This window comes from Scyliorhinus torazame, chromosome 16 (genome assembly GCF_047496885.1).
Source record: "Scyliorhinus torazame isolate Kashiwa2021f chromosome 16, sScyTor2.1, whole genome shotgun sequence".
Taxonomy (NCBI): Eukaryota; Metazoa; Chordata; class Chondrichthyes; order Carcharhiniformes; family Scyliorhinidae; genus Scyliorhinus; species Scyliorhinus torazame.
The window spans coordinates 25,243,213-25,271,166 of record NC_092722.1 but is presented as its reverse complement, the minus strand read 5'-3'; the positions used below and the strand labels follow the sequence as shown (position 1 = coordinate 25,271,166).

Here is a 27,954-nt window from a genome sequence, read left to right as displayed (position 1 = left end):
CAGCAGTTCTCTGAATGAGCCAATTATTTAGTGCCATTTTTCTGCCACCTCCCTGTAGTTCTGCACATTGTTTCTTTTCAAATCACAGTCTAACGTTTTGAATTGTTTGATTGAGCCTATCTCTACTATGCTGTTAAAAAGTACATTCCAGACTTTAACCACTCGCCTTGTGAAAAAGTTTTCTCGCACGGCTCAGTAAATTTTTCGGGGTAGAGGATAGGTGTGGGAGATGCTCGAGAAGCCCAGCAAACCACACCCACATGTTTTAGTCATGTCCAGCACTACAGGGGTTCTGGGTGGGGGAGGCAAAGGTGCTTTCGAAGGTGGTGGGGGTCCGGGTTGAGCCAAGCTGGGGGTTGGCTATATTCGGGGTTGCAGAAGAGCCGGGAGTGCAGGAGGCGAAAGAGGCTGATGTCTTGGCCTTTGCGTCCCTAGTAGCCCGGCGAAGGATATTGCTTATGTGGAAGGAAGCCAAACCCCCGGGCGTGGAGACCTGGATAAATGACATGGCAGGGTTTATAAAACTAGAACGGATAAAGTTCGCACTAAGGGGTTCGGCTCAAGGGTTCACCAGGCGGTGGCAACCGTTCATTGACGACCTCGCAGAACGATAAAGGAAATGGGAAGGTAACAGCAGCAACCCAGTGTGGCGGGCCCTCAGGAGTGTTTTTTTTTGTATAGATATTTGTATTAGGCTATGTATATTGGATTGTTTGATTTTAATTTGGAGAGTTATTATTTTTGATATGGCAGTTGCCATTTAGTTTATATATTATTTATTTATTTGTTAAATAACGGCCACTGTTATTTATACTGTTTTACTGTTGTAAAAAGGAAAACCTTTGTATTGTTTTGTTTGGCCAAAAAAATTTGAATAAAATAAAGAAAAAGTTTTCTCTCGTATCACTTTTGGATCTTTTGCAAATTACTTTAAATCTATACCAGGGCTGGTTTAGCACCGGGCTAAATAACTGGCTTTGAAAGCAGACTAAGGCAGGCCAGCAGCATGATTCAATTCCCGTACCAGCCTCCCTGAACAGGCGCCGGAATGTGGCGACTAGGGGCTTTTCGCAGTAACTTCACTTGAAGCCTACTTGTGACAATAAGCGATTTTCATTTTCATTCATTACCTCTCGTTCACCACCCTTTCATTAGTGGGAGCGGCTCCTCCCTAATCTGCTCATGATTTTGGATACCTCTCTCAAATGTTCTCTCAACCTTTTCTCTAAGAAAAACAGTCCTAACCCTTCCAATTTACCTTCATAACTGAAATTCCCGTATCCCTGGAACAATTCTCGTGAATCCTTTTTGCACTCTCTCCAGTGCCTTCACATCTTTCCGAAAGTGCACTGCCCAGAACTTGACGTAGTATTCCAACTGAGGCCAAACTAGTATCTCACGCAAGTTCAACATAACCTTGTTTTTATACTCTGTGCCCATATTTATAAACCATAAGATACTAGTTGTTTTCTAAGCACTCTCAGCAGGTCCTGCCATCTTCTATGATTTATACACATATACACTGAGATCCCTCTGCTCCTCTACCCCCTTTAGAATTGCACCCTTTATTTTATACTGCGTCTCCATGTTCTTCAACCAAAATGAATCACTTTGCATTTCTCTGCATTGAACTTCATCTGCCACCTGTCTGCCCATTCTACCAACTTATCTACGTCCCTTTTGTTACGGTTCCAGTTGTAACTGAACAGGAAGATCCCAGAATGGAACCCTGGCTCAAAAGATTAACTTTTATTTATTTTTTAATCAATAATGGAGGAACAGGGTCATAGGACCTTGAATTAGTTTTAACAACAAAATGATGGCAAGGTGGCACAGTGGTTAGAACTGCTGCCTCACAGTGCCGAGGACCTGGGTTCGATACCGGCCCCGGGAAACTGTCTGTGTGGAGTTTGCACATTCTCCCCATGTTTTTCTGGGTCTCACCCCCACAACCCAAAGATGTGCAGGGCAGTGAATTGGCCACGCTGAATTGCCCCTTAATTGGGGAAAAAAAAACAATTGGCTACTTTAAATTTTCAAGAAAAAACGTTAACAGTTACACGAATGACACAGTACATTTGAAGCTTCCATGGTCTCATTTGCACACTGTCCTTTTTTTTAAAGCATAAAGATTGGCTGTGGTCAAACACACATTCCACACTGAACTCCAGTTAGTGTCTGTGGAATTCTCCTCCGAATATCCCCAGATGATTGTCACGAGAGTTTCCAAACTCTAGTCCCAAAATAAGTTCTAAAACCTTGTCTCACAATGCTTTCTGTTAGCAAGTTGCATTCTGAAATCCAATCCACGTTTTCCAAAGACTTCTTTTGAACAGAGCTTCCACTCCACTTCTACCAGCGAATCTCCTCCAGGTTTTTTATCAACCCCTTCCAGGATTTTTTTGTCTTGCCTGTTTTCACACACTAATTCTGATATCCAGTCACTGATTACTCCACAATTATTTCAATTATCGGGGCTGGTTTAGCACAGTGGGCTAAATTGCTGACTTGGAATGCAAAACACAGCCAGTAGCGCGGGTTCAATTCCCGTACCAGCCTCCCCAAACAGGCGCCGGAATGTGGCGACTAGGGGCTTTTCACAGTAACTTCATTGAAGCCTACTTGTGACAATAAGTGATTATTATCTTATTACCATCTCGCAAACTGTAGTAAGATATCACAAACCTTAGAACCGCTTCAGACTCTTTCTGACTTCTCATTAACCAACTCCTGTACAGTTTTGTGAATGAACAGCACCCTGTCCTCCCAGTTCATTTTGTTCCTTTAAGTTCAGGCTCCCTGGAAACTCCTCTTTGTTTCTCTAGTTTCTTAAGTAGCTGTCATTTAGATTTATGGCACTGACATTCTTAACCATTACTCCATTGTGTGGCTTTCCTTCTAGCTAAACTGCGAGAGATGTTCCCTCTCTAGTTGCCTGTCACTAACTACTATCGCTTCTGGCTAAAACTAAAGAACAAAGGAATGTTCCCCCCCCCCCCCCCCCCCCCCCCCAAACGGCCTCTAGCTGCCAAGAAACTGTATTTACTCTTCACCCCGTAGCTTCCTCTCTCACAGAAACACAGTTGGGACTTAACCAAACCCACACACACAAACACCTTTGTCCAGGATGAATCTAACTATAGTTTCAGGCACAGAAACATTAAATTAAACCCACCTAAAAGTATTGCTTATTTCTAAAGCAAATACAAATATAAATCCCTTAAAACTACCTTTGTTTTCTATCATTTTGAAGTTTTACATCATCCTCCCTACAGTTCACTGTGCTTTCACGTTTTGTATCATCTGCAGCATTTTAGATTAATAATCTTTATTATTGTCACAAGTAGGCTCACATTAACACTGCAATGAAGTTACTGCAAAAATCCCCTAGTCACCACACTCCGGCGCCTGTTCTGGTACACAGAGGGAGAATTCCGAATGTCCAATTCACCTAACAAGCACGTCTTTCGGGACTTGTGGGAAGAAACCAGAGCACCCGGAGAAAACCCATGTAGACACGGGGAGAACGTGCAGACTCCGCACAGACAGTGACCCAAGTGGGATTGGAACCCGGGACCCTGGCGCTGTGAAACAACACTGCTAATCACTGTGCTACCCTAGGTTATCAATGTATATCAGGAAAAGCTAGACTCCCAACATTGACCTCTGGGAAGCTCCATTGCAAACCTTCCTCCAGCTCCATAGATTTTTTTTTTTTTTTTTAATAAATATTTTATTGAAAATGTTTGGTCAACCAACACAGTACATTGTGCATCCTTTACACAATATTATAACAACACAGATAACAATGACCTGTTTTATATAAACAAAAAACAAAAAATGAATAAATATTAAATAACAAAAATGAAAACTGGCCCTAATTGGCAACTGCCTTGTCACAAGCTCCCCCCCCCCCCCAAAAAAAAATCCTGGGCTGCTGCTGCTGCCTTCTTTTTTTCCCCCCATCTATCTATCCGCAAGATATTCGACGAACGGTTGCCACCGCCTGGTGAACCCTTGAGCCGACCCCCTTAGGACGAACTTAATCCGCTCTAGCTTTTTAAACCCCGCCATGTCATTTATCCAGGTCTCCACCCCCGGGGGCTTGGCTTCTTTCCACATTAACAAGATCCTGCGCCGGGCTACTAGGGACGCAAAGGCCAAAACATCGGCCTCTCTCGCCTCCTGCACTCCCGGCTCTTGTGCAACCCCAAATATAGCCAACCCCCAGCTTGGTTCGACCCGGACTCCTACTACTTTTGAAAGCACCTTTGTCACCCCCATCCAAAACCCCTGTAGTGCCGGGCATGACCAAAACATATGGGTATGATTCGCTGGGCTTCTCGAGCACCTCGCACACCTATCCTCCACCCCAAAAAATTTACTGAGCCGTGTTCCAGTCATATGTGCCCTGTGTAATACCTTAAACTGAATCAGGCTTAGCCTGGCACACGAGGACGACGAGTTTACCCTGCTTAGGGCATCTGCCCACAGCCCCTCCTCGATCTCCTCCCCTAGCTCTACTTCCCATTTCCCTTTTAGTTCATCCACCATAGTCTCCCCCTTGTCCCTCATTTCCCTATATATATCTGACACCTTACCATCCCCCACCCATGTCTTTGAGATCACTCTGTCCTGCACCTCTTGTGTCGGGAGCTGCGGAAATTCCCTCACCTGTTGCCTCGCAAAAGCCCTTAATTGCATATACCTGAATGCATTCCCTTGGGGCAACCCATATTTCTCGGTCAGCGCTCCCAGACTCGCGAACTTCCCATCCACAAATAGATCTTTCAGTTGCGTTATTCCTGCTCTTTGCCACATTCCATATCCCCCATCCATTCCCCCCGGGGCAAACCTATGGTTGTTTCTTATCGGGGACCCCCCCAATGCTCCAGTCTTTCCCCTATGTCGTCTCCACTGTCCCCAAATCTTCAGTGTAGCTACCACCACCGGGCTTGTGGTGTAGTTCCTCGGTGAGAACGGCAATGGGGCTGTCACCATAGCCTGCAGGCTAGTCCCCCTACAGGACGCCCTCTCTAATCTCTTCCACGCCGCTCCCTCCTCCTCTCCCATCCACTTACCATTGAAATATTAGCGGCCCAATAGTACTCACTTAGGCTCGGTAGTGCCAGCCCCCCCCTATCCCTACTACGCTGTAAGAATCCCTTCCTCACTCTCGGAGTCTTCCCGGCCCAAACAAAACCCATGATGCTCTTTTCTATCCTTTTAAAAAAAGCCTTCGTGATCACCACCGGGAGGCACTGAAACACAAAGAGGAATCTCGGGAGGACCACCATCTTAACCGCCTGCACCCTCCCTGCCATTGACAGGGCTACCATATCCCATCTCTTGAAATCTTCCTCCATCTGCTCCACCAACCGCGTTAAATTTAACCTGTGCAATGTGCCCCAATTCTTAGCTATCTGGATCCCCAGGTAACGAAAGTCTCTTGTTACCTTCCTCAACGGTAGGTCCTCTATTTCTCTACTCTGCTCCCCTGGATGCACCACAAACAGCTCACTCTTCCCCATGTTCAATTTATACCCTGAAAAATCCCCAAACTCCCCAAGTATCCGCATTATTTCTGGCATCCCCTCCGCCGGATCCGCCACATATAGTAGCAAATCGTCCGCATACAAAGATACCCGGTGTTCTTCTCCTCCCCTAAGTACTCCCTCCATCTCTTGGAACCCCTCAGCGCTATCGCTAGGGGCTCAATCGCCAGTGCAAACAGTAATGGGGACAGAGGACATCCCTGCCTTGTCCCTCTATGGAGCCGAAAATATGCCGATCCCCGTCCATTCGTGACCACACTTGCCACTGGGGCCCTATACAATAGCTGCACCCATCTAACATACCCCTCTCCAAAACCAAATCTCCTCAACACCTCCCACAAATAATCCCATTCCACTCTATCAAATGCTTTCTCGGCATCCATCGCCACTACTATCTCCGTTTCACCCTCTGGTGGGGCCATCATCATTACCCCTAACAGCCTCCGTATATTTGTGTTCAGCTGTCTCCCCTTCACAAACCCAGTTTGGTCCTCGTGAACCACCCCCGGGACACATTCCTCTGTTCTCATTGCCATTACCTTGGCCAGGACCTTGGCATCCACATTTAGGAGGGAAATTGGTCTGTAGGACCCGCATTGTAGCGGGTCCTTTTCCTTCTTTAAGAGAAGCGATGTCGTTGCTTCAGACATAGTCGGGGGCAGTTGTCCCCTTTCCTTTGCCTCGTTAAAGGTCCTCGTCAGTACCGGGGCGAGCAAGTCCAAATATTTTCTATAGAATTCAACTGGGAATCCGTCCGGTCCCGGGGCCTTTCCCGTCTGCATACTCCTAATTCCTTTCACCACTTCTTCTACCTCGATCTGTGCTCCAAGTCCCACCCTTTCCTGCTCTTTCACCTTGGGAATTTCCAGCCGATCCAAAAAGTCCATCATTCTCTCCCTCCCATCCGGGGGTTGGGCTTCATATAATTTTTTATAAAATGTCTTGAACACTTCATTCACTCTCTCCGCTCCCCGCTCCACCTCTCCTTCCTCGTCCCTCACTCCCCCTATTTCCCTCGCTGCTCCCCTTTTCCTCAATTGGTGTGCCAGCAATCTGCTCGCCTTCTCCCCATATTCATACTGTACACCCTGCGCCTTCCTCCATTGTGCCTCTGCAGTGCCTGTAGTCAGCAAGTCAAATTCCACATGCAGCCTTTGCCTTTCCCTGTACAATCCCTCCTCCGGTGCTTCCGCATATTGTCTGTCCACCCTCAAAAGTTCTTGCAGCAACCGCTCCCGTTCCTTACTCTCCTGCTTCCCTTTATGTGCCCTTATTGATATCAGCTCCCCCCTAACCACCGCCTTCAACGCTTCCCAGACCACTCCCACCTGGACCTCCCCATTGTCATTGAGTTCCAAGTACTTTTCAATACATCCCCTCACCCTTAGACACACCCCCTCATCCGCCATTAGTCCCATGTCCATTCTCCAGGGTGGGCGCCCTCCTGTTTCCTCCCCTATCTCCAAGTCCACCCAGTGTGGGGCATGATCCGAAATGGCTATAGCCGTATATTCCGTTCCCCTCACCTTCGGGATCAGTGCCCTACCCAGCACAAAAAAGTCTATGCGCGAATAGACTTTATGGACATAGGAGAAAAACGAGAACTCCTTACTCCTAGGTCTACTAAATCTCCACGGGTCCACACCTCCCATCTGCTCCATAAAATCTTTAAGCACCTTGGCTGCTGCCGGCCTCCTACCAGTCCTGGACTTCGACCTATCCAGCCCTGGTTCCAACACCGTGTTAAAGTCTCCCCCCATTATCAGCTTTCCCGTCTCTAGGTCCGGAATGCGTCCTAGCATTCGCCTCATAAAATTGGCATCATCCCAGTTCGGGGCATACACGTTTACCAAAACCACCATCTCTCCCTGTAGTTTGCCACTCACCATCACGTATATGCCCCCGTTATCCGCCACTATAGTCTTTGCCTCGAACATTACCCGCTTCCCCACTAATATAGCCACCCCCCTGTTTTTCGCATCCAGCCCCGAATGGAACACCTGCCCCACCCATCCTTTGCGCAGCCTAACCTGGTCTATCAGTTTCAGGTGCGTTTCCTGTAACATAACCACATCTGCTTTAAGTTTCTTAAGGTGTGCGAGTACCCGTGCCCTCTTTATCGGCCCGTTGAGCCCTCTCACGTTCCACGTGATCAGCCGAGTTGGGGGGCTTCCCACCCCCCCCCCCTTGCCGATTAGCCATCATCTTTTTCCAGCTTCTCACCCAGTTCCCACGCAGCTGTATCTCCCCCAGGCGGTGCCCCCCCGCCCATCCTCTCCCGTACCCGCTCCCCCCTTTCCCCAGCAGCAGCAACCCAGTAATTCCCCCCTCCCACCCCCCCCGCTAGACCCCCCGCTAGCGTAATTACTCCCCCCATGTTGCTCCCAGAAGTCAGCAAACTCTGGCTGACCTCGGCTTCCCCCCGTGACCACGGCTCGCACCGTGCGACGCCCCCTCCTTCCTGCTTCTCTATTCCCGCATAATTATCATAGCGCGGGAGCCAAGCCCGCGCTTCTCCCTTGGCCCCGCCCCCATGGCCAACGCCCCATCTCCTCTCCCTCCCCACCTCCCCCCATCACCACCTGTGGGAGAGAGAAAAGTTACCCTGCCGCAGGATTAGAACATAAAACCCCTCTTCGCCCCCCACATTCGCCCCACCACTTTGTCCAAACGTTCTTTTTAATAGTCCACTCATTCCAGTTTTTCTTCTACAATAAAAGTCCACGCTTCATCCGCCGTCTCAAAGTAGTGGTGCCTCCCTTGATATGTGACCCACAGTCTTGCCGGTTGCAGCATTCCAAATTTTATCTTCCTTTTATGAAGCACCGCCTTGGCCCGATTAAAGCTCGCCCTCCTTCTCGCCACCTCCGCACTCCAGTCTTGATAAACGCGGATCACCGCGTTCTCCCATTTACTGCACCGAGTTTTCTTCGCCCATCTAAGGACCATTTCTCTATCCTTAAAACGGAGGAATCTCACCACTATGGCTCTGGGAGTTTCTCCTGCTCTCGGTCCTCTCGCCATAACTCGGTACGCTCCCTCCACCTCCAACGGACCCGTCGGGGCCTCCGCTCCCATTAACGAGTGCAGCATCGTGCTCACATATGCCCCGACGTCCGCCCCCTCCACACCTTCAGGAAGACCAAGAATCCTCAGGTTGTTCCTCCTTGCGTTGTTTTCCAGTGCCTCCAACCTCTCCACACATCGTTTCTGATGTGCCTCCTGTATCTCCGTCTTCACCACCAGGCCCTGTATATCGTCCTCATTCTCGGCTGCCTTCGCCTTCACGACCCGAAGCTCCTGCTCCTGGGTCTTTTGTTCCTCCTTTAGCCCTTCGATCGCCTGCAATATCGGGGCCAACAGCTCTTTCTTCATTTCCTTTTTTATCTCTTCCACGCAGCATTTCAAGAACTCTTGTTGTTCAGGGCCCCATATGAAACTGCCACCTTCCGACGCCATCTTGGTTTTTGCTTGCCTTCCTTGCCGCTGTTCCAAAGGATCCGCTGCAATCCGGCCACTTTCCTCTCCTTTTTCCATCCGTGTCCAGGGGGAATTCCCTTCTGGTTTACCGCACGGTGTTTTTAGCCGTTAAAATTGCCGTTGGGGCTCCTATCAAGAGCCCAAAAGTCCGTTCCACCGGGAGCTGCCGAAACGTGCGACTTAGCTGGTCATCGCCGCACCCGGAAGTCCATAGATTTATTTTTACTTTACATAGTGCTGATGCCACTTGTAAGCCCTACATGTGTCCGGACTGAGATGTGCTAACTTGGCACAGATCAGCAGTCAAAGGCAGAAACTTCAGGACTGTATGGCTCATTTCCTAAACCACTAGGTATTGGCAGTAAACATTTTTGTAGAGTTAATTTTCCAAGATTTGCCTTGAAAAAATACCAAAACCTAGTCCGAAGCATTTTGATGCATGTGCAACGACTCTACCTGGGGAAGGTCCAAATGTTTTTGGTCAAAACAAATTGCAGTTTGGAGGCAAAAATTATGATTTAGAACAAGTGCCAAGCAGTTTTAGATTCAATATTTCCCTCCCATGTTGACCATTGTATTTGCTTATTAATGTGCTATAAGTAGTTTCTATTGAAATGATACTTGTGTTTGGTGTACATTTTTTTTTAAAGTAAAGCATACTCCCGATCTTGGGACTAGACATTGCCGCAGCAAATTAACTGACTGGCCAGTTATTGAAAATATGATGTATTGTAGACTGCTACAGCACAGAAATGGATCATTTGGTCTGTCAAATAGTACCATTTTTCTCTACGTGATCCAACTGGCTTGCTTTGCTTCCCCTTAAATATTCATCTTCAAACAACTATTTAATGCAAAAATGATTGAACTCTGCTTCAACAGAGAATTGTGTGTTCATGCATGCATGCGCCATAGCCCTTTCCCTCCTTTTACACTTTCGGAATACTCTCCTGATTGGCTTTTTGTCCTCCAGTTTCCGTGTACTTAATCTTATCCAAAACTCAGTTGCCCATATCCTATACCACCTCACTTCCTGCATACCCGCCACCTTTGTCCTTGCTGTCCTACGTTGTTGGTTCCCAGTTTCCAAATGAAGGAAATGACTCTGGCTGGGAGTCTTGGTACATACCATGAAATACACTGTTGTAATGTAGGAAATGTGGCAGCTAATTTGCACATAGTATGTTTCCATAAGCAGTGAAATAAATGATTACGTTCTCTGTTGTAGGCGCTGGTTGAGGTTTAACTGTTGGCCAGGACAGTGCTTCAGTTTCATCAATGTCGTTAATCTGCCCATTTCCTCACTTGCTTTGAGATCTCTGTAACCCCCGCCACCCCGCAAAATTTCAGTGCCACCTCATGAAGATGGTTTCTGAATGTTACTCACCTGTCCTTGATGCTGTCTTCAGCACATCATTGGCAGTTGGGTTTTCCATCTGCCAATCCAGTCCACAATTTTGCTTTAATACCCTCCTCTGACAATGTTTTTAGTCACCCCTCAATATTATCATCTTTAAGGCCGGATGGGTTCCCGGTGGAATTTCATAAGATGTTTTGTGGATCAGTTGCGTTTGTTGCTGCTAAGCATGTTTAGAGACCCTTTGGAGCGGGGCTCCCTCCTGGAGATGTTGGGGCAGACATCTATTTCTATGCTCCAGAAAAAGGAGAAAGGTCCCACAGACCCTTGCCTGATCTCTCTGCTAAATGTAGATGCCAAGTTATTGGCCAAGGTGTTAGCATTAAGGCTGGATCCCTGTCTGCAGGAGATGGTGGGGAGGATCAGACAGGGTTTGTGAAAGGATCGAAATTATCTTCCAATGCTAGCTGGTTGTTGAATGTGGTGCTTACTCCTGTGGTCGGGCTGGAACCGGAGATAGTTGTGTACTTGAATGCAGAGAAGGTGTTCGACTGGGGTTCCACTTTGCAGTACTGGAGAAGTTTGAGTTGGGTCCTGGTCTTGTGTCGTGGGTGCAGCTGTTGTATATGGACCCGTTTGCCAGTATTTGTACCAACACCACGAGCTTGGGGTCTTTCCGATTGCATTTGGGGATGAGGCAGGGGTGTCCTTTGTCTCCCTTGTTTGCACAGGCAATTGGCCTTTGCTTTGAGGGCCTCAAATGCATGAAGTGGGATTGTGAGGTGAGGTGCTGTGTGGGGTGGGGGGGGTGGGGTGGGGATGGGGGTGGAGCACGAGTGTCATTAAATGCAGATGATTTGTTGCCGTATGTGAGGGACCCGGGGTCTTCGGTGGGGAATATCATAGGCATTTTGCAGAGCTTCAGGTCCTTCTCTGGTTCTAAGTTGCACATTGAGAAGAGTGAATATTTTTTGGTTCGAATGGTGGGGAGAAGAGAGCCGGATTGGGAGGTTGTTGTTTTGGCTAGCGGGGGTTAGTTTTCCATATTTAGAGGTGCAGGTGGCAGGGTATTGGGCATGGCTATGGAGGTTATAACTACACCAGTTCAGAGAGTAGAGTTAAAGCGGATCTGCAGATATGCCATAGTCTCCCATTATCCCTGGCGGGCTGGATCCTATTAGTTAAGATGAACATCTTGCTGAGATTTTGTTCTTATACTAGTGCCTCCTGATGTTCCTGTCCATGTCTTTTTTTCCGAAACGTCGAGCGGCTTATCTCCAGCTTTATTTGGGTGGGTAAGGTTCCGAGGATTAGGAGAGGGGTCCTTCAGAGGGACAGGCAGTCTGGGGGATTGGCGCTGCCAAACATGTTATATTATATTGGGCGGCCAATGCTAAGAAGGTGCTGGGGTGGTGCGGGGTTCTGGAGGGTCTTTGGGGTCAGATGGAGGCTGGGTCATGCAAAGAGATAATTATGGCATTGGTAACGGCGCCAACTGCGAACCCAGTGGTGGTGTCCACATTAAAGATATGGAGGCAATTCCCACTAGCATTTTAAGCCGGGGGCAGTTTCAAGGCTGGTTTCCAGTTGTGATAATCACCTGTTCGAGCTGGCAGGTGTGGACGCTACATTTGGTGTACGGAAGAGAAATGGCTGGAGAGAGTGAGTGACATATTCCTGGATGGGTAATTTGCCAGCCGTGAGAAATTGAAGGAGAAATTTGGGTTGGCAGGCTCGGACGTACTTGGTACCTCCAGGTACGAGCTTTGTGAAGAGCATGCTTGTGGTCTTTTTCTGGTTGCCATCACCTTTTATTGGGGAGGATTCTCTCCTGTTTGGGGTCAGAGGAGGACAACATGTCCAGCGTGCAAGAACGGATTGAAGGGGAGGAGTTAAGGTCAGTGGTAGGGGTAAATGGTAAAAGGGTGAAAGAATTAGGGCCAAGACTGGAGGAGGGTGAATACCACATTTTCATGTGCGAGATTGAGCCTGATACAGCTCAGTGGTGTTCCGGGAGAACCTGACTAAGATTAGGATGAGTTTTTTTTTGAGGTGTGAGGAAAAGTGTAAGCGTTGTTTAAGGGAGCCCACGCACCATCCACTCATGTTCGGGTTCTGTTTCAAATTAGTGGGTTTTTGGCAGTCATTTTTCAACACTGTCGGCGATCTTATGCATTGATCTGGAGCCCTGCCCTTCGGTGACCATTTTTGGAGTTTTGGATGTCCAGGAGCTACGGAAGGGTGCGGGGGCTGATGTCCTTGCCTTCGCCTTGTTGGTGGCAGTTGGCAATGGCACTGATTGCCTCGGCATGGTTCGAGGACTGGATGGAATTTGTGCACCTCGAAGATCAAATAAACGGAGGGAGTCGATTGAAGGGTTCTGTTGGAGATGGCGAACATTCATATTGCATTTCAGGGAGTTGGTCACTGTTAGCTGTTGTGGGGGGGGGGGGGGGGGGGTGAGGTAAAAAGGGGGGGGCTTGGCTTCTCTGATTAAAGGGTCATTATTTGGGGTTTTTATTGTTTGAGTCGATTTGAGGGGTTTGTATTTTTTGTAATTTTGTATAAGATGTTAAAATCTTAAATAAAAACATTATAAAAAATCATCCTTGGTTTGGGGCCCATTTTATTCTCTGCACCTTTATGAAGTGAATTGGGACATTATTATACATTAAAGACATTATGTAAATATAAGCTCTTGTTGGAGGCTGTTTCATCAAGGAACTTGCTGGTTCTCAGCAGAGGTAAGATTGAAATCACCTGGAGTCTGCTGCTCTGATAGCTGAACTAGATAAAACTATGAACATAGAGACTGGGAAACACCTAGATTTGATTCTTGGTCAGTGGTGAGATATTTGACTTGACCTGTGGCAGTGGTGGAGCATTTCATTTGGATTTATATCCCATATCGAGGGCAGAGAACAAAAAGCGTGCTCACTTGGAAGCTGGGTTATATTTTTGGGAACATAGATACGTGGTTTGGATGAGGGCTAGTTCAGGCTCACCCTCTTATCTTTCATTAAATGGTTTCAAGAAGGAGATAGATATATTTCTGATAAAAAACGGGTTAAAGGGATATGGGAATGGTTGAGCAGACTTGAAGGCCTGCTGCTTCTGCTCCTAATTTTCTGCTTCCTATGTTCCTATTTCATAATTGCTGCCAGCGCTCACTGTCTAAATTCACACACGAAGAATGACAATATGCAGGGATACTGGCAGGTGACCAGATGCCATAGAAATTTACCCCAGGAAAGGATCCATGCCTTCATGTTAGAAAATTGGCATTTAAAAGAAAAGCGAGGAGAGCAGTTGTGGACTGACACTGTTCTCTCAGATCAGTTGCACTCGCTATCATTGTTCTCCATAATTAGACTACTGTGTGTGATGGACCAGTACTCATTTGGAATTAATTGTGTTGCCACTGATATTTATCACCTTTTTATATGATGGGTTTTTGCTTTGAATTCTAAGTTAAATTTTAACTTAAGTTTTAATAAATGTAAATTAAATACTTTGTAATCTATTAATAAGCAATTCGAAATAATTTTAAACTGCTGAAGTGTGCCTGGAATGGTGTCACAGGTTTCACAAGAAAATGTGAATGCGTGTCTGCCAATCTCATTGCACTCAACTTGGAGCCAAGAGTGAAAAGGAAGGGTTGCATCAACATATTGGCCCAGATGTTGTGGTTGTAATGACAGTGAAATGGTCAGTGTTCACCATTGTTACTCTGAAGCTGACAACAACTTTGGCATCTACACATGAACAGTTAAATGCAGAAATTCACAAGTTTCTGTCAAATGATTTTACACTCCTACATTGGATGTGTTGCCGAAGTCCTTGCAGATGAAAATCATGAAAAATCACTGATTTGATATGAGCTTCCAATTTTTATGATATTAATCTTGCTCTAAAAAAACTTTTGAAAATGTCATGCCTTGTTAAAAAAGATGTAGCTGGATTTTTAATTAAGTACTAAGTCATGATCATTACTGAACAACCTCTTTGGTCCTGAAAAACAGATTTTATATTACATTTCTCCATTGTAAAAATTGGTTAAAAAAAAAGTTTGATACTTCAGATACTACTGTAAATCCATGTGTACATGTATGTCTCAGTTCTTTTCCACTCAAAAGTAAACAATAAAACTAGCTTGTTTTTGAGAATTCTTCAATGTTATTGACTGGGTAACCTGCTTCATGATATCACTGCTACTGAATACCAAACAGCCTGAAAACTGAATTAAATTTGTCAGGATAGAACATAGAAAATACAGCACAGAACAGGCCCTTCGGCCCACAATGTTGTGCCGAACCTTTGTCCTAGATTAATTATAGATTATCATTGAATTTACAGTGCAGAAGGAGGCCATTTGGCCCTTTGAGTCTGCACCGGCTCTTGGAAAGAACACCCTACCCAAACTCAACACCTCCACCCAACACCAAGGGCAATTTGGACATTAAGGGCAATTTATCATTGGCCAATTCACCTAACCCGCACATCTTTGGACTGTGGGAGGAAACCGGAGCACCCGGAGGAAACCCACGCACACATGGGGAGGACGTGCAGACTCCGCACAGACAGTGACCCAAGCCGGAATCGAACCTGGGACCCTGGAGTTGTGAAGCAATTGTGCTATCCACAATGCTACCGTGCTGCCCTTAAGAACAAATAAATCTACACTATATCATTTTACCGTCATCCATGTACCTACCAATAGCTGCTTGAAGGTCCCTAATGTTTCCGACTCAACTACTTCCACAGGCAGTGCATTCCATGCCCCCACTACTCTCTGGGTAAAGAACCTACCTCTGATATCCCTCCTATATCTTCCACCTTTCACCTTAAATTTATGTCCCCTTGTAATGGTTTGTTCCACCCGGGGAAAAAGTCTCTGACTGTCTACTCTATCTATTCCCCTGATCATCTTATAAACCTCTATCAAGTCGCCCCTCATCCTTCTCCGTTCTAATGAGAAAAGGCCTAGCACCCTCAACCTTTCCTCGTAAGACCTACTCTCCATTCCAGGCAACATCCTGGTAAATCTTCTTTGCACCTTTTCCAAAGCTTCCACATACTTCCTAAAATGAGGCGACCAGAACTGTACACAGTACTCCAAATGTGGCCTTACCAAAGTTTTGTACAGCTGCATCATCACCTCACGGCTCTTAAATTCAATCCCTCTGTTAATGAACGCGAGCACACCATAGGCCTTCTTCACAGCTCTATCCACTTGAGTGGCAACTTTCAAAGATGTATGAACATAGACCCCAAGATCTCTCTGCTCCTCCACATTGCCAAGAACTCTACCGTTAACCCTGTATTCCGCATTCATATTTGTCCTTCCAAAATGGACAACCTCACACTTTTCAGGGTTAAACTCCATCTGCCACTTCTCAGCCCAGCTCTGCATCCTATCTATGTCTCTTTGCAGCCGACAACAGCCCTCCTTACTATCCACAACTCCACCAATCTTCGTACCGGCTGCAAATTTACTGACCCACCCTTCAACTCCCTCATCCAAGTCATTAATGAAAATCACAAACAGCAGAGGACCCAGAACTGATCCCTGCGGTACGCCACTGGTAACTGGGATCCAGGCTGAATATTTGCCATCCACCACCACTCTCTGACTTCTTTCGGTTAGCCAGTTCGTTATCCAACTGGCCAAATTTCCCACTATCCCATGCCTCCTTACTTTCTGCATAAGCCTACCATGGGGAACCTTATCAAATGCCTTACTAAAATCCATGTACACTACATCCACTGCTTTACCTTCATCCACATGCTTGGTCACCTCCTCAAAGAATTCAATAAGACTTGTAAGGCAAGACCTCCCCCTCAAATCCGTGCTGACTATCCCTAATCAAGCAGTGTCTTTCCAGATGCTCAGAAATCCTATCCTTCAGTACCCTTTCCATTACTTTGCCTACCACCGAAGTAAGACTAACTGGCCTGTAATTCCCAGGGTTATCCCTAGTCCCTTTTTTGAACAGGGGCACAACATTCGCCACTCTCCAATCCCCTGGTACCACCCCTGTTGACAGTGAGGACGAAAAGATCATTGCCAACGGCTCTGCAATTTTATCTCTTGCTTCCCATAGAATCCTTGGATATATCCCGTCAGGCCCGGGGGACTTGTCTATCCTCAAGTTTTTCAAAATGCCCAACACATCTTCCTTCCGAACAAGTATTTCCTCGAGCTTACCAATCTGTTTCACACTGTCCTCTCCAACAATATCGCCCCTCTCATTTGTAAATACAGAAGAAAAGTACTCGTTCAAGACCTCTCCTATCTCTTCAGACTCAATACACAATCTCCCGCTACTGTCCTTGATCGGACCTACCCTCGCTCTAGTCATTGGTGAAATCCATGCTGCCATGAAGTTTGCTAGGTCTTCGTGGGCAGTTTTCTGCGAGGTCAGCTGACAGCCACTGACCACAAAATCTGGGCCATTAGTAAATGAGAGCAACCATTATAAGTAGATATTTGTTTGGAATTTAAGGGACAGGTTTCTATGAAAATTCACCAGACAGAGCATTTATCGCAGTAGAGCATGTGATCTGTGCTTCATATACAAAGAACAATGAACTTTCAAGACAGCAATTAGCAATTGCAACATTTCAATCATTCTCTCCATTTTGCCTGAACGAACTAAATGTTGTGTAGATGCGACTCCATGAACGCTGATAATTCTCTGCTATCTTGTTCAAGTGGTCTTATCCATAATCCATATCCAATGTCCAGGCATGCATGCTTCTCAGTAGGTATGGGTCACTTGGTAGTATTGAGAAGAGAAACCTCTTGGGGGTGCATTGGCCTAATGGAGATTTGTATAAATTATAGCAGAATTGTCACATGTTTTTGTACCTGTACACTCAAGAATAGAGGATTATTAATCTTAAATTCAGTAGAAATTAAAAAGTATTCCAAGTGCATAATTGTATGAATTGCTAGATATAATAAGTCAATTGGGCCCTGCCAGTGCCTTTTTCAGAGATTGCCCCTTTCCCAATTAACTTCTCTAACTCTTTAGTTTTAAGAAATACATTAAATTATCTCAACCCATTGATACTGTTTACCTGGAAGCCGGATAAACCCATGAGGGAGAAAGCAAACGAAAGATGAGTTGATGTTGTGAGATGAAGAAGAGTGCGAGCAGGCTCATGCAGTGCATAAACACAGGCAGGGACCCATTGTGCTGAATTTACCCTGTTCTGTAAGTATGATGTAATTTTATGTAACAATTTAAGTGGCTGACTCTGGCTACTTATTCCACAACATGATTGTCCTTTGGGTGAATAAATTCCACCTGATTATCCATTTTAGTTTATAATTTGTCTCATTTGTATTTTATGCCTTGTTCTTCTGTATGTTAATACAGAGCAATACTCATATCTTGTGGATGTACAGACAGTAGAATCCAGTTTATGTCAATAGGTCAAGCAGACAGAAATGTTGCAGCTAAACCGGCTTGCACACTTGCTTGGGGATTTGATGTTCTGAAGCGTTGCTAATTTAGCAATCTATATTTCCCAAATTGTTGACACTTTTCCCAGCTCAGTTCTTGTTGATACATTTCCAACATTGGAGCTTTCCAAAATAGTATTTCTAACAGCTTTACTTGGTGGTCATTACACCATTATTGAGTCATCGTGGCTCCTAATTCGATTATCTGATTTGAAATGCATTGACAGCCATCCACTCCGTATCCTTTGTCTTGTGTGTCTATTGAAATAATGCCTGTGGCTAATTTGGTTTAATTTGGCATGGATTTGATTCAGGGTTTAAGTAAACTGGCAAGTAGTAGAAAATGTAATTGATTTGTATACCATTTGCTTTCACCAACCCACCAGCAACTGAAGGATTCACCATTTAAAAGGCACTTTGGGACTTTCACTAATTATCTAAATTCAGTGCAGTGAAGTTTGTTACTTCAGATAATATGCAATGATAATCTGAATAAACACAAAATACTGGAAATACTCAAGTCAGGTTGCATCTGTAAGGAGAGAAAAACAGTAATATTTCATGGTGTTCTGATGAAACATCAACTCTGGTTTGTTCCTTGCTCATAGACCTGCTTGACCTGAGTGTTCCATGTTTTCTGTTTTACTGCAGTTGGCCTGCTTTATTTTAATCTATCCAGGTGATATAGAAAACAAATAAATCAGATCGCTGAAATTTGTTTTGTCGGTCAATACATGTGTACTTCTCTGAACGTATTAACACTAAATTCTGAAGGAAAATGGAAATCATTGCTAAATGACTTTGAGGTGAGTCAATGTTTAAACTATTTTCATTAATGGATAGTTTTGGCAATTTCACTTTCTAACTGATACTTATTATATGCTTTAAAGTTGATGAACCGAGCATTTCCTTGAGAGTTCAGGTGACAAATGAAATGAAAATCGCTTATTGTCACAAGTAGGCTTCAAATGAAGTTACTGTGAAAAACCCCTAGTCGCCACATTCCGGTGCCTGTTCGGGGAGGCTGGTACGGGAATTGAACCGTGCTGCTGGCCTGCCTTGGTCTGCTTTAAAAGCCAGCTATTTAGCCCAGTGTGCTAAACCAGCCCCGAAATGCACTTCTGTGTTGCTCAGCAGAATCGGCAAGGTCCCATGTTAAAATCCCTTGATTAGCCCAAACCTAATTTATTTAAACTCAGGAACTTTAGGGGATTCTTGGGCTAGGTAAGAAAATGTAACCTCAAATTTCTATTCCTGTTTGTTACCTAATGGCTCCTGCTGAAAAGTGCACGTGCATATGTGTGGACAGATATGGGCAGGATTGCGTTTTGTTACGGTGCTTCCCGTTTAAAAAATAACTTTCCGATACTTCAGGTCCGAATTTAACTTTGTGTGTGTGAATTGGTTTTGAATTAATTAAAACCTCGCCCTTTCTAGGCTCTGTGAACTATGACTATTTGGGAGAAAACTGGCAAAATAAAAACTGTTTCATTTATATACGAAATGCACCAGAAGATTAATGACTTTGATTGAAAATCAATGATAATTTATAGTGTTTGGGGTTGAGCAACATTACTTATGATAATCTACTATCAGATAATATACACATTTAGATAGTGCCTTTCATATTGAAAGAAAATATTTTCGACAATGAGTTAGAAGTATTGTTTTGGCCGCAATTTTGGATTAATAAGTATTTTACTCAAATTTGGAGAATTGAGTACCTGAATCCACAGTTTTCTACAGGGAAATATGCAAATGCTTAGGAATTTGCTTTATGCATTTCTATGAACCAAACATGTGAATCCTGCTTATTAAACGAGCATGTGTATCATTTTTTATATTCTGATTCGTAAGAACTAGGAGCAGGAGTAGGCCATCTGGCCCCTCGAGCCTGCTCCACCATTCAATGGCTGATCTTTTGTGGACTCAGCTCCACTTTCCGGCCCGAACACCATAACCCTTTATTCTTCAAAAAACTATCTATCTTTATCTTAAAAACATTTAATGAAGGAGCCTCAACTGCTTCACTGGGCAAGGAATTCCATAGATTCACAACCCTTTGGGTGAAGAAGTTCCTCCTAAACTTAGTCCTAAATCTACTTCCCCTTATTTTGAGGCTATGCCCCCTAGTTCTGCTTTCACCCGCCAGTGGAAACAACCTGCCCACATCTATCCTATCTATTCCCTTCATAATTTTATATGTTTCTATAAGATCCCCCCATATGCTTCATAATTCCAACATGTACAGTCCCAGTCTACTCAACCTCGCCTCGTAATCCAACCCCTTCAGCTTTGGGATTAACCTAGTGAATATTCTCTGCACACCCTCCAGTGCTAGTACCTCCTTTCTCAAGTAAGGAGACCAAAACTGAACACAATACTCCAGGTGTGGCCTCACTGACACCGTATATAATTGCAGCATAACCTCCCTAGTCTTAAACTCCATCCCTCTAGCAATGAAGGACAAAATTCCATTTGCCTTCTGATTCACCTGTAAACCAACTTTTAGCGACTCATGCACTAGCACACCCAGGTCTCTCTGCACAGCAGCATGTTTTAATATTTTATCATTTAAATAATAATCCCTTTTGCTGTTATTCCTACCAAATGGATAACCTCACATTTGTCAACATTGCATTCCATCTGCCAGACCCTAGCCCATTCACTTAACCTATCCAAATCCCTCTGCAGATTTCCAGTATCCTCTGCACTTTTTGCTTTCCCATTCATCTTAGTGTCGTCTTCAAACTTGGACACATTGACCTTGTTCCCCAACTCCGAATCATCTATGTAAATTGTGAACAATTGTGGGCCCAACACTGATACCTGAGGGACACCACTAGCCAACCAGAGAAACACCCATTAATCCCCACACTTTGCTTTCTATTAATTAACCAATCCTCTATTCATGCTATTACTTTACCCTTAATGCCATGCATCTTTATCTTAATGCAGCAACCTTTTGTGTGGCACCTTGTCAAAGGCTGTCTGGAAATCCAGATATACCACACCCATTGGCTCCCCGTTATCTACCGCACTGGTAATGCCCTCAAAAAATTCCACTAAATTAGTTAGGCACGACCTGCTCGTTATGAACCCATGCTGCGTCTGCCCAATGGGACAATTTCCATCCAGATGCCTCGCTATTTCTTCCTTGATGATAGATTCCATCATCTTCCCTCCTACCGAAGTTAAGCTCACTGGCCTATAATTACCCGCTTTCTGCCTACCTCCTTTTTTAAACAGTGGTGTCACGTTTGCTAATTTCCAATCTGCCGGGACCACCCCAGAGTCTAGTGAATTTTGGTAAATTATCACTAGTGCATTTGCAATTTCCCTAGCCATCTCTTTTAGCACTCTGGGGTACATTCCATCAGGGCCAGGAGACTTGTCTACCTTTAGCTCCATTAGCTTGCCCATCACTACCTCCTTAGTAATAACAATCATCTCAAGGTCCTCACCTGTCATAGCCTCATTTCTATCAGTCACTGGCATGTTAATTGTGTCTTCCACTGTGAAGACCGACCCAAAAAACCTGTTCAGTTCCTCAGCCATTTCCTCATCTCCCATTATTAAATCTCCCTTCTCGTCCTCCTAAAGGACCAATATTTACCTTAGCCACTCATTTTTGTTTTATATATTTGTAGAAACTTTTACTATCTGTTTTTATATTCTGAGCAAGTTTCTTCTCAAAATCTATTTTACTCTTCTTTCTAGCTTTTTTAGTAGCATTCTGTTGCCCCCAAAAGATTTCCCAGTCCTCTAGTCTCCCACTAATTTTGCCACTTTGTATGCTTTTTCCTTCAATTTGATAACTCTCCCTTATTTCCTTAGATATTCATGGTCGATTTTCCCTCTTTCTACTGTCCTTCCTTTTTGTTGGTATAAACCTTTGCTGAGCACTGTGAAAAATCGCTTGGAAGGTTCTCCACTGTTCCTCAACTGTTTCACCATAAAGTCTTTGCTCCTAGTCTACCTTAGCTAGTTCTTCTCTCATCCCATTGTAATCTCCTTTGTTTAAGCACAAAACACTAGTGTTTGATTTTACCTTCTCACCCTCCATCTGTATTTTAAATTCCACCATATTGTGATCGCTCCTTCCGAGAGGATCCCTAACTATGAGATCATTAATCAATCCTGTCTCATTACACAGGACCAGATCTAGGACCGCTTGTTCCCTTGTTGGTTCCATTACATACTGTTCTAGGAAACTATCGTGGATACATTCTATAAACTCCTCCTCAAGGCTGCCTTGACCGACCTGGTTAAACCAATCGACATGGAGATTAAAATCCCCCATGATAACTGCTGTACCATTTCTACATGCATCCGTTATTTCTTTGTTAATTGCCTGCCCCACCATAATGTTACTATTTGGTGGCCTATAGACTACTCCCATCAGTGAATTTTTGGCCTTACTATTCCTGATTTCCACCCAAATGGATTCAACCTTATCCTCCATAGCAGCGATGTCGTCCCTTACAATTGCCCGGATGGTATCCTTAAATAACAGAGCTACACCACCTCCCTTACCATCCACTCTGTCCTTCCAAATAGTTTGATACCCTCGGATATTTAACTCCCAGTCGTGACCATCCTTTAACCATGTTTCAGTAATGGCCACTAAATCATAGTCATTCACGATGATTTGCGCCATCAACTCATTTACCTTATTCCGAACGTGGCCGTTCCCCTTCAAAACAAGTATACCGTTTTGGATGCTTTTGGGGGGATGACCTACCGGGGGAAGGCCCTAGCGGCCAGGTCTCTGGTACTGAGTCTGGCTCTGGGGCTCAGAAGGGAAGGGGGGAGAATAGAAAAGCAATAGTTGTAGGAGATTCAATGGTTAGGGGAATAGATAGGAGATTCTGTGGTCGCGAGCGAGACTCCCGGAAGGTATGTTGCCTCCCGGGTGCCAGGGCCAGGGATGTCTCGGATCGTGTCTTCAGGATCCTTAAGGGGGAGGGGGAGCAGCCAGAAGTCGTGGTTCACATTGGTACCAACGACATAGGTAGGAAAAGGGGTGTGGAGGTAATAAACAAGTTTAGGGAGTTAGGCTGGAAGCTAAAAGCCAGGACAGACAGAGTTGTCATCTCTGATTTGTTGCTGGTGCCACGTGATAGCGAGGCTAGGAATAGGGAGAGAGTGCAGTTGAACACGTGGCTGCAGGAATGGTGTAGGAGGGAGGGCTTCAGGTATTTGGATAATTGGAGCGCATTCTGGGGAAGGTGGGACCTGTACAAGCAGGACGGGTTGCATCTGAACCATTGGGGCACCAATATCCTGGGAGGGAGGTTTTCTAGTACTCTTCGGGAGGGTTTAAACTAATTTGGCAGGGGAATGGGAACCGGATTTGTAGTCCAGCAACTAAGGTAGCCGATATTCAGGACGCCAAAGCGTGTAATGAGGCAGTGGGGAAGGGAACACTGACAAAGGAGAGTACTTGCAGGCATGGAGATGGGTTGAAGTGTGTATACTTCAACGCAAGAAGCATCAGGAATAAGGTGGGTGAACTTAAGGCATGGATCGATACTTGGGACTACGATGTGGTGGCCATCAAGGAAACTTGGATAGAAGAGGGGCAGAAATGGTTGTTGGAGGTCCCTGGTTATAGATGTTTCAATAAGATTAGGGAGGGTGGTAAAAGAGGTGGGGGGGAGGTGGCATTGTTAATTAGAGATAGTATAACAGCTGCAGAAAGGCAGTTCGAGGAGTATCACCCTACTGAGGTAGTATGGGTTGAAGTCAGAAATAGGAAAGGAGCAGTCACCTTGTTAGGAGTTTTCTATAGGCCCCCCAATAGTAGCAGAGATGTGGAGGAACAAATTGGGAAACAGATTTTGGAAAGGTGCAGAAGTCACAGGGTAGTAGTCATGGGTGACTTTAACTTCCCAAATATTGAGTGGAAACTCTTTAGATCAAATAGCTTGGATGGGGTGGTGTTTGTGCAGTGTGTCCAGGAAGCTTTTCTAACACAGTATGTAGATTGTCCGACCAGAGGAGGGGCAATATTGGATTTAGTACTTGGTAATGAACCAGGGCAAGTGATAGATTTGTTAGTGGGGGAGCATTTTGGAGATAGTGACCACAATTCTGTGACTTTCACTTCAGTAATGGAGAGGGATAGGTGCGTGCAACAGGGCAAGGTTTACAATTGGGGGAAGGGTAAATACGATGTTGTTAGACAAGAATTGAAGTGCATAAGTTGGGAACATAGGCTGTCAGGGAAGGACACAAGTGAAATGTGGAACTTGTTCAAGGAACAGGTACTACGTGTCCTTGATATGTATGTCCATGTCAGGCAGGGAAGAGATGGTCAAGTGCGGGAACCATGGTTGACAAGAGAGGTTGAATGTCTTGTTAAGAGGAAAAAGGAGACTTATGTAAGGCTGAGGAAACAAGGTTCAGACAGGGCATTGGAGGGATACAAGATAGCCAGGAGGGAACTGAAGAAAGGGATTAGGAGAGCTAAGAGAGGGCATGAACAATCTTTGGCGGGTAGGATCAAGGAAAACCCCAAGGCCTTTTACACATATGTGAGAAATATGAGAATGACTAGAGCGAGGGTAGGTCCGATCAAGGACAGTAGCGGGAGATTGTGTATTGAGTCTGAAGAGATAGGAGAGGTCTTGAAGAGTACTTTTCTTCTGTATTTACAAATGAGAGGGGCGATATTGTTGGAGAGGACAGTGTGAAACAGATTGGTAAGCTCGAGGAAATACTTGTTAGGAAGGAAGATGTGTTGGGCATTTTGAAAAACTTGAGGATAGACAAGTCCCCCGGGCCTGACGGGATATATCCAAGGATTCTATGGGAAGCAAGAGATGAAATTGCAGAGCCGTTGGCAATGATCTTTTCGTCCTCACTGTCAACAGGGGTGGTACCAGGGGATTGGAGAGTGGCAAATGTTGTGCCCCTGTTCAAAAAAGGGACTAGGGATAACCCTGGGAATTACAGGCCAGTTAGTCTTACTTCGGTGGTAGGCAAAGTCATGGAAAGGGTACTGAAGGATAGGATTTCTGAGCATCTGGAAAGACACTGCTTGATTAGGGACAGTCAGCACAGATTTGTGAGGGGTAGGTCTTGCCTTACAAGTCTTATTGAATTCTTTGAGGCGGTGACCAAGCATGTGGATGAAGGTAAAGCAGTGGATGTAGTGTACATGGATTTTAGTAAGGCATTTGATAAGGTTCCCCATGGTAGGCTTCTGCAGAAAGTAAGGAGGCATGGGATAGTGGGAAATTTGGCCAGTTGGATAACGAACTGGCTAACCGATAGAAGTCAGAGGGTGGTGGTGGATGGCAAATATTCAGCCTGGATCCCAGTTACCAGTGGCGTACCTCAGGGATCAGTTCTGGGTCCTCTGCTGTTTGTGATTTTCATTAATGACTTGGATGAGGGAGTTGAAGGGTGGGTCAGTAAATTTGCAGATGATACGAAGATTGGTGGAGTTGTGGATAGTAAGGAGGGCTGTTGTCGGCTGCAAAGAGACATAGATAGGATGCAGAGCTGGGCTGAGAATTGGCAGATGGAGTTTAACCCTGAAAAGTGTGAGGTTGTCCATTTTCGAATGACAAGTATGAATGCGGAATACAGGGTTAACGGTAGAGTTCTTGGCAATGTGGAGGAGCAGAGAGATCTTGGGGTCTATGTTCATACATCTTTGAAAGTTGCCACTCAAGTGGATAGAGCTGTGAAGAAGGCCTATGGTGTGCTCGCGTTCATTAACAGAGGGATTGAATTTAAGAGCCGTGAGGTGATGATGCAGCTGCACAAAACTTTGGTAAGGCCACATTTGGAGTACTTTTTTTGTCACCCCACTCCTAGTTAAAGCTATATACTAACGGGGAGCTATTATTAACTCGTTCCCACACCGGGAAACGTCGAAAAAGTGCCCTTGGGGGCCAGAAAAGAGCCCAAAAGTCCGTTTTTGCGGGAACCGCCGAATGTGCGACTTAGCTCCGCATAGCTGCAACCGGAAGTCTCGAGAGGGAATCCTTTTGGCAGTGTTCGCTTCACCAATCTGCCCCAAAATGTCTGTGGAAACTCTGAAAAAGGTCTAAGTGTCCGTTCCAGAAGGGAGCTGCCGAATGCGCGACCTACTCCTCCATGGCCGCCACCGGAAGCCTCGTCCCCGCTTCTTCAGTGGCCTTGGTGAGATCTTTTCACAGTTGTTCCCTCTGCTGTTAGAATTCAACTTTGATAAAGGCCCTCAGGTCAGGTTGCAGCTTTAAGCTTGCCCTTCCCCCGCCTGCATGCTGGAAGAGGCTCTGTTTATCCTGCAGTTACAGCCAAATCGTTTACTGTTTCTGCCGGGTCTGGTAGCCAAAAGACATAACATTCCTGGGCGACACTGTCAGGGGAATGTTGCAGTCTTCCTGCCACACCGGGAAATGTCAAACAAATGCCGTGGGGGCCCTGTAAAAGAGCCCAAAAGTCCGTTCTAAGCTGGAGCTACCGAATATGGGACCTAGCTCTGCATAGCCGCACCTGGAAGTCCCCACATTTGGAGTACTGTGTACAGTTCTGGTCGCCTCATTTTAGGAAGGATGTGGAAGCTTTGGAAAAGGTGCAAAGGAGATTTACCAGGATGTTGCCTGGAATGGAGAGTAGGTCTTATGAGGAAAGTTTGAGGGTGCTCGGCCTTTTCTCATTAGAACGGAGAAGGATGAGGGGTGACTTGATAGAGGTTTATAAGATGATCAGGGCAATAGATAGAGGAGACAGTCAGAGACTTTTTCCCCGGGTGGAACAAACTATTACAAGGGGACATAAATTTAAGGTGAAAGGTGGAAGATATAGGGGGGGGGATGTCAGAGGTAGGTTCTTTACCCAGAGAGTAGTGGGGGCATGGAATGCACTGCCTGTGGAAGTAGTTGAGTCGGAAACATTAGGGACCTTCAAGCAGCTATTGGATAGGTACATGGATGACGGTAAAATGATATAGTGTAGATGTATTTGTTCTTAAGGGCAGCACGGTAGCATTGTGGATATCACAATTGCTTCACAGCTCCAGGGTCCCAGGCTCGATTCCGGCTTGGATCACTGTCTGTGCGGAGTCTGCACATCCTCCCAGTGTCTGCGTGGGTTTCCTCCGGGTGCTCCGGTTTCCTCCCACGGTCCAAAGATGTGCAGGTTAGGTGGATTGGCCATGCTAAATTGCCCTTAGTGTCCAAAATTGCCCTTGGTGTTGGGTGGAGGTGTTGAGTTTGGGTAGGGTGCTCTTTCCAAGAGCCGGTGCAGACTCAAAGGGCCGAATGGCCTCCTGCACTGTAAATTCAATGATAATCTATGATTAATCTAGGACAAAGGTTCGGCACAACAGCGTGGGCCGAAGGGCCTGTTCTGTGCTGTATTTTCTATGTTCTCTGAATACTACGAACATTCATGTAAAGTACACTTATGCCGGCTTTTATATCTCTGTTTTGAATCTTAACACCTCGATCAGTAACCCCTCCCAAGTTATATTTCCTCTTAACTTTTCTCCTAAATTTCCTTGTCGTTGAACCCATATCTTCATGTAACAACCTGCCGCGTCGCTTACCATTAATGTTTTTAGTTCCCGTTTTATTCCTTTTAGTATTACTGGGCCTATTCACTGAGCTCCCCTCAGTCACTGTACCTTGTACTGTCACCCTTTTTGATTTTTGACTATGGCATCTCTGCCTTACACTTTCCCTCTTACTGCCTTTTGTTTCTGTCCCTATTTTTTTTTGGGGGGGGGGGCACAGGTGATGGTATTAGAGATATTATTCACTCCCCACAGAAAGCTCACTCAACAAGCCAGTCACCCCCAATACACAAGAAATAAGAGAACACAACTCAGCCCATCAAGCCTGAGCATAGCACGATCCCAGTAACCGGGTGTCTCAGCCAATGAGGATAGGACCAAAAGATGGCAGCTCACTGGTACCAAAGACATTTTCACTGAGATTTTTCTGCCTCGCTTATAAACACGCACAGGCCACAGGCAGACACAGGCATGTCAAGAACTGGAGGGCCTGTCCCTGTTTTACTACCTTCCATCTCCCTCCATCGGTTCCCAGCCCCCTGCCACATTAGTTTAAACCGTCCCCAACAGCTCTAGC

At 45.4% G+C, this 27,954-nt stretch overlaps 1 long non-coding RNA gene and 1 other non-coding gene across 2 annotated transcripts in view; one reads left to right on the top strand and one right to left on the bottom strand.

Moving 5' to 3' along the window:
* The window catches only part of LOC140392632 (uncharacterized), a 147,704-nt gene that overhangs the window by 27,935 nt on the left and 91,815 nt on the right, over positions 1-27,954 (top strand). The gene's annotated exons all lie outside the window — the stretch shown is intronic.
* Positions 27,729-27,865, bottom strand: LOC140393437 (small nucleolar RNA SNORA57). The gene has a single exon (XR_011935618.1). It is a non-coding gene; the product is annotated as a small nucleolar RNA SNORA57 (small nucleolar RNA).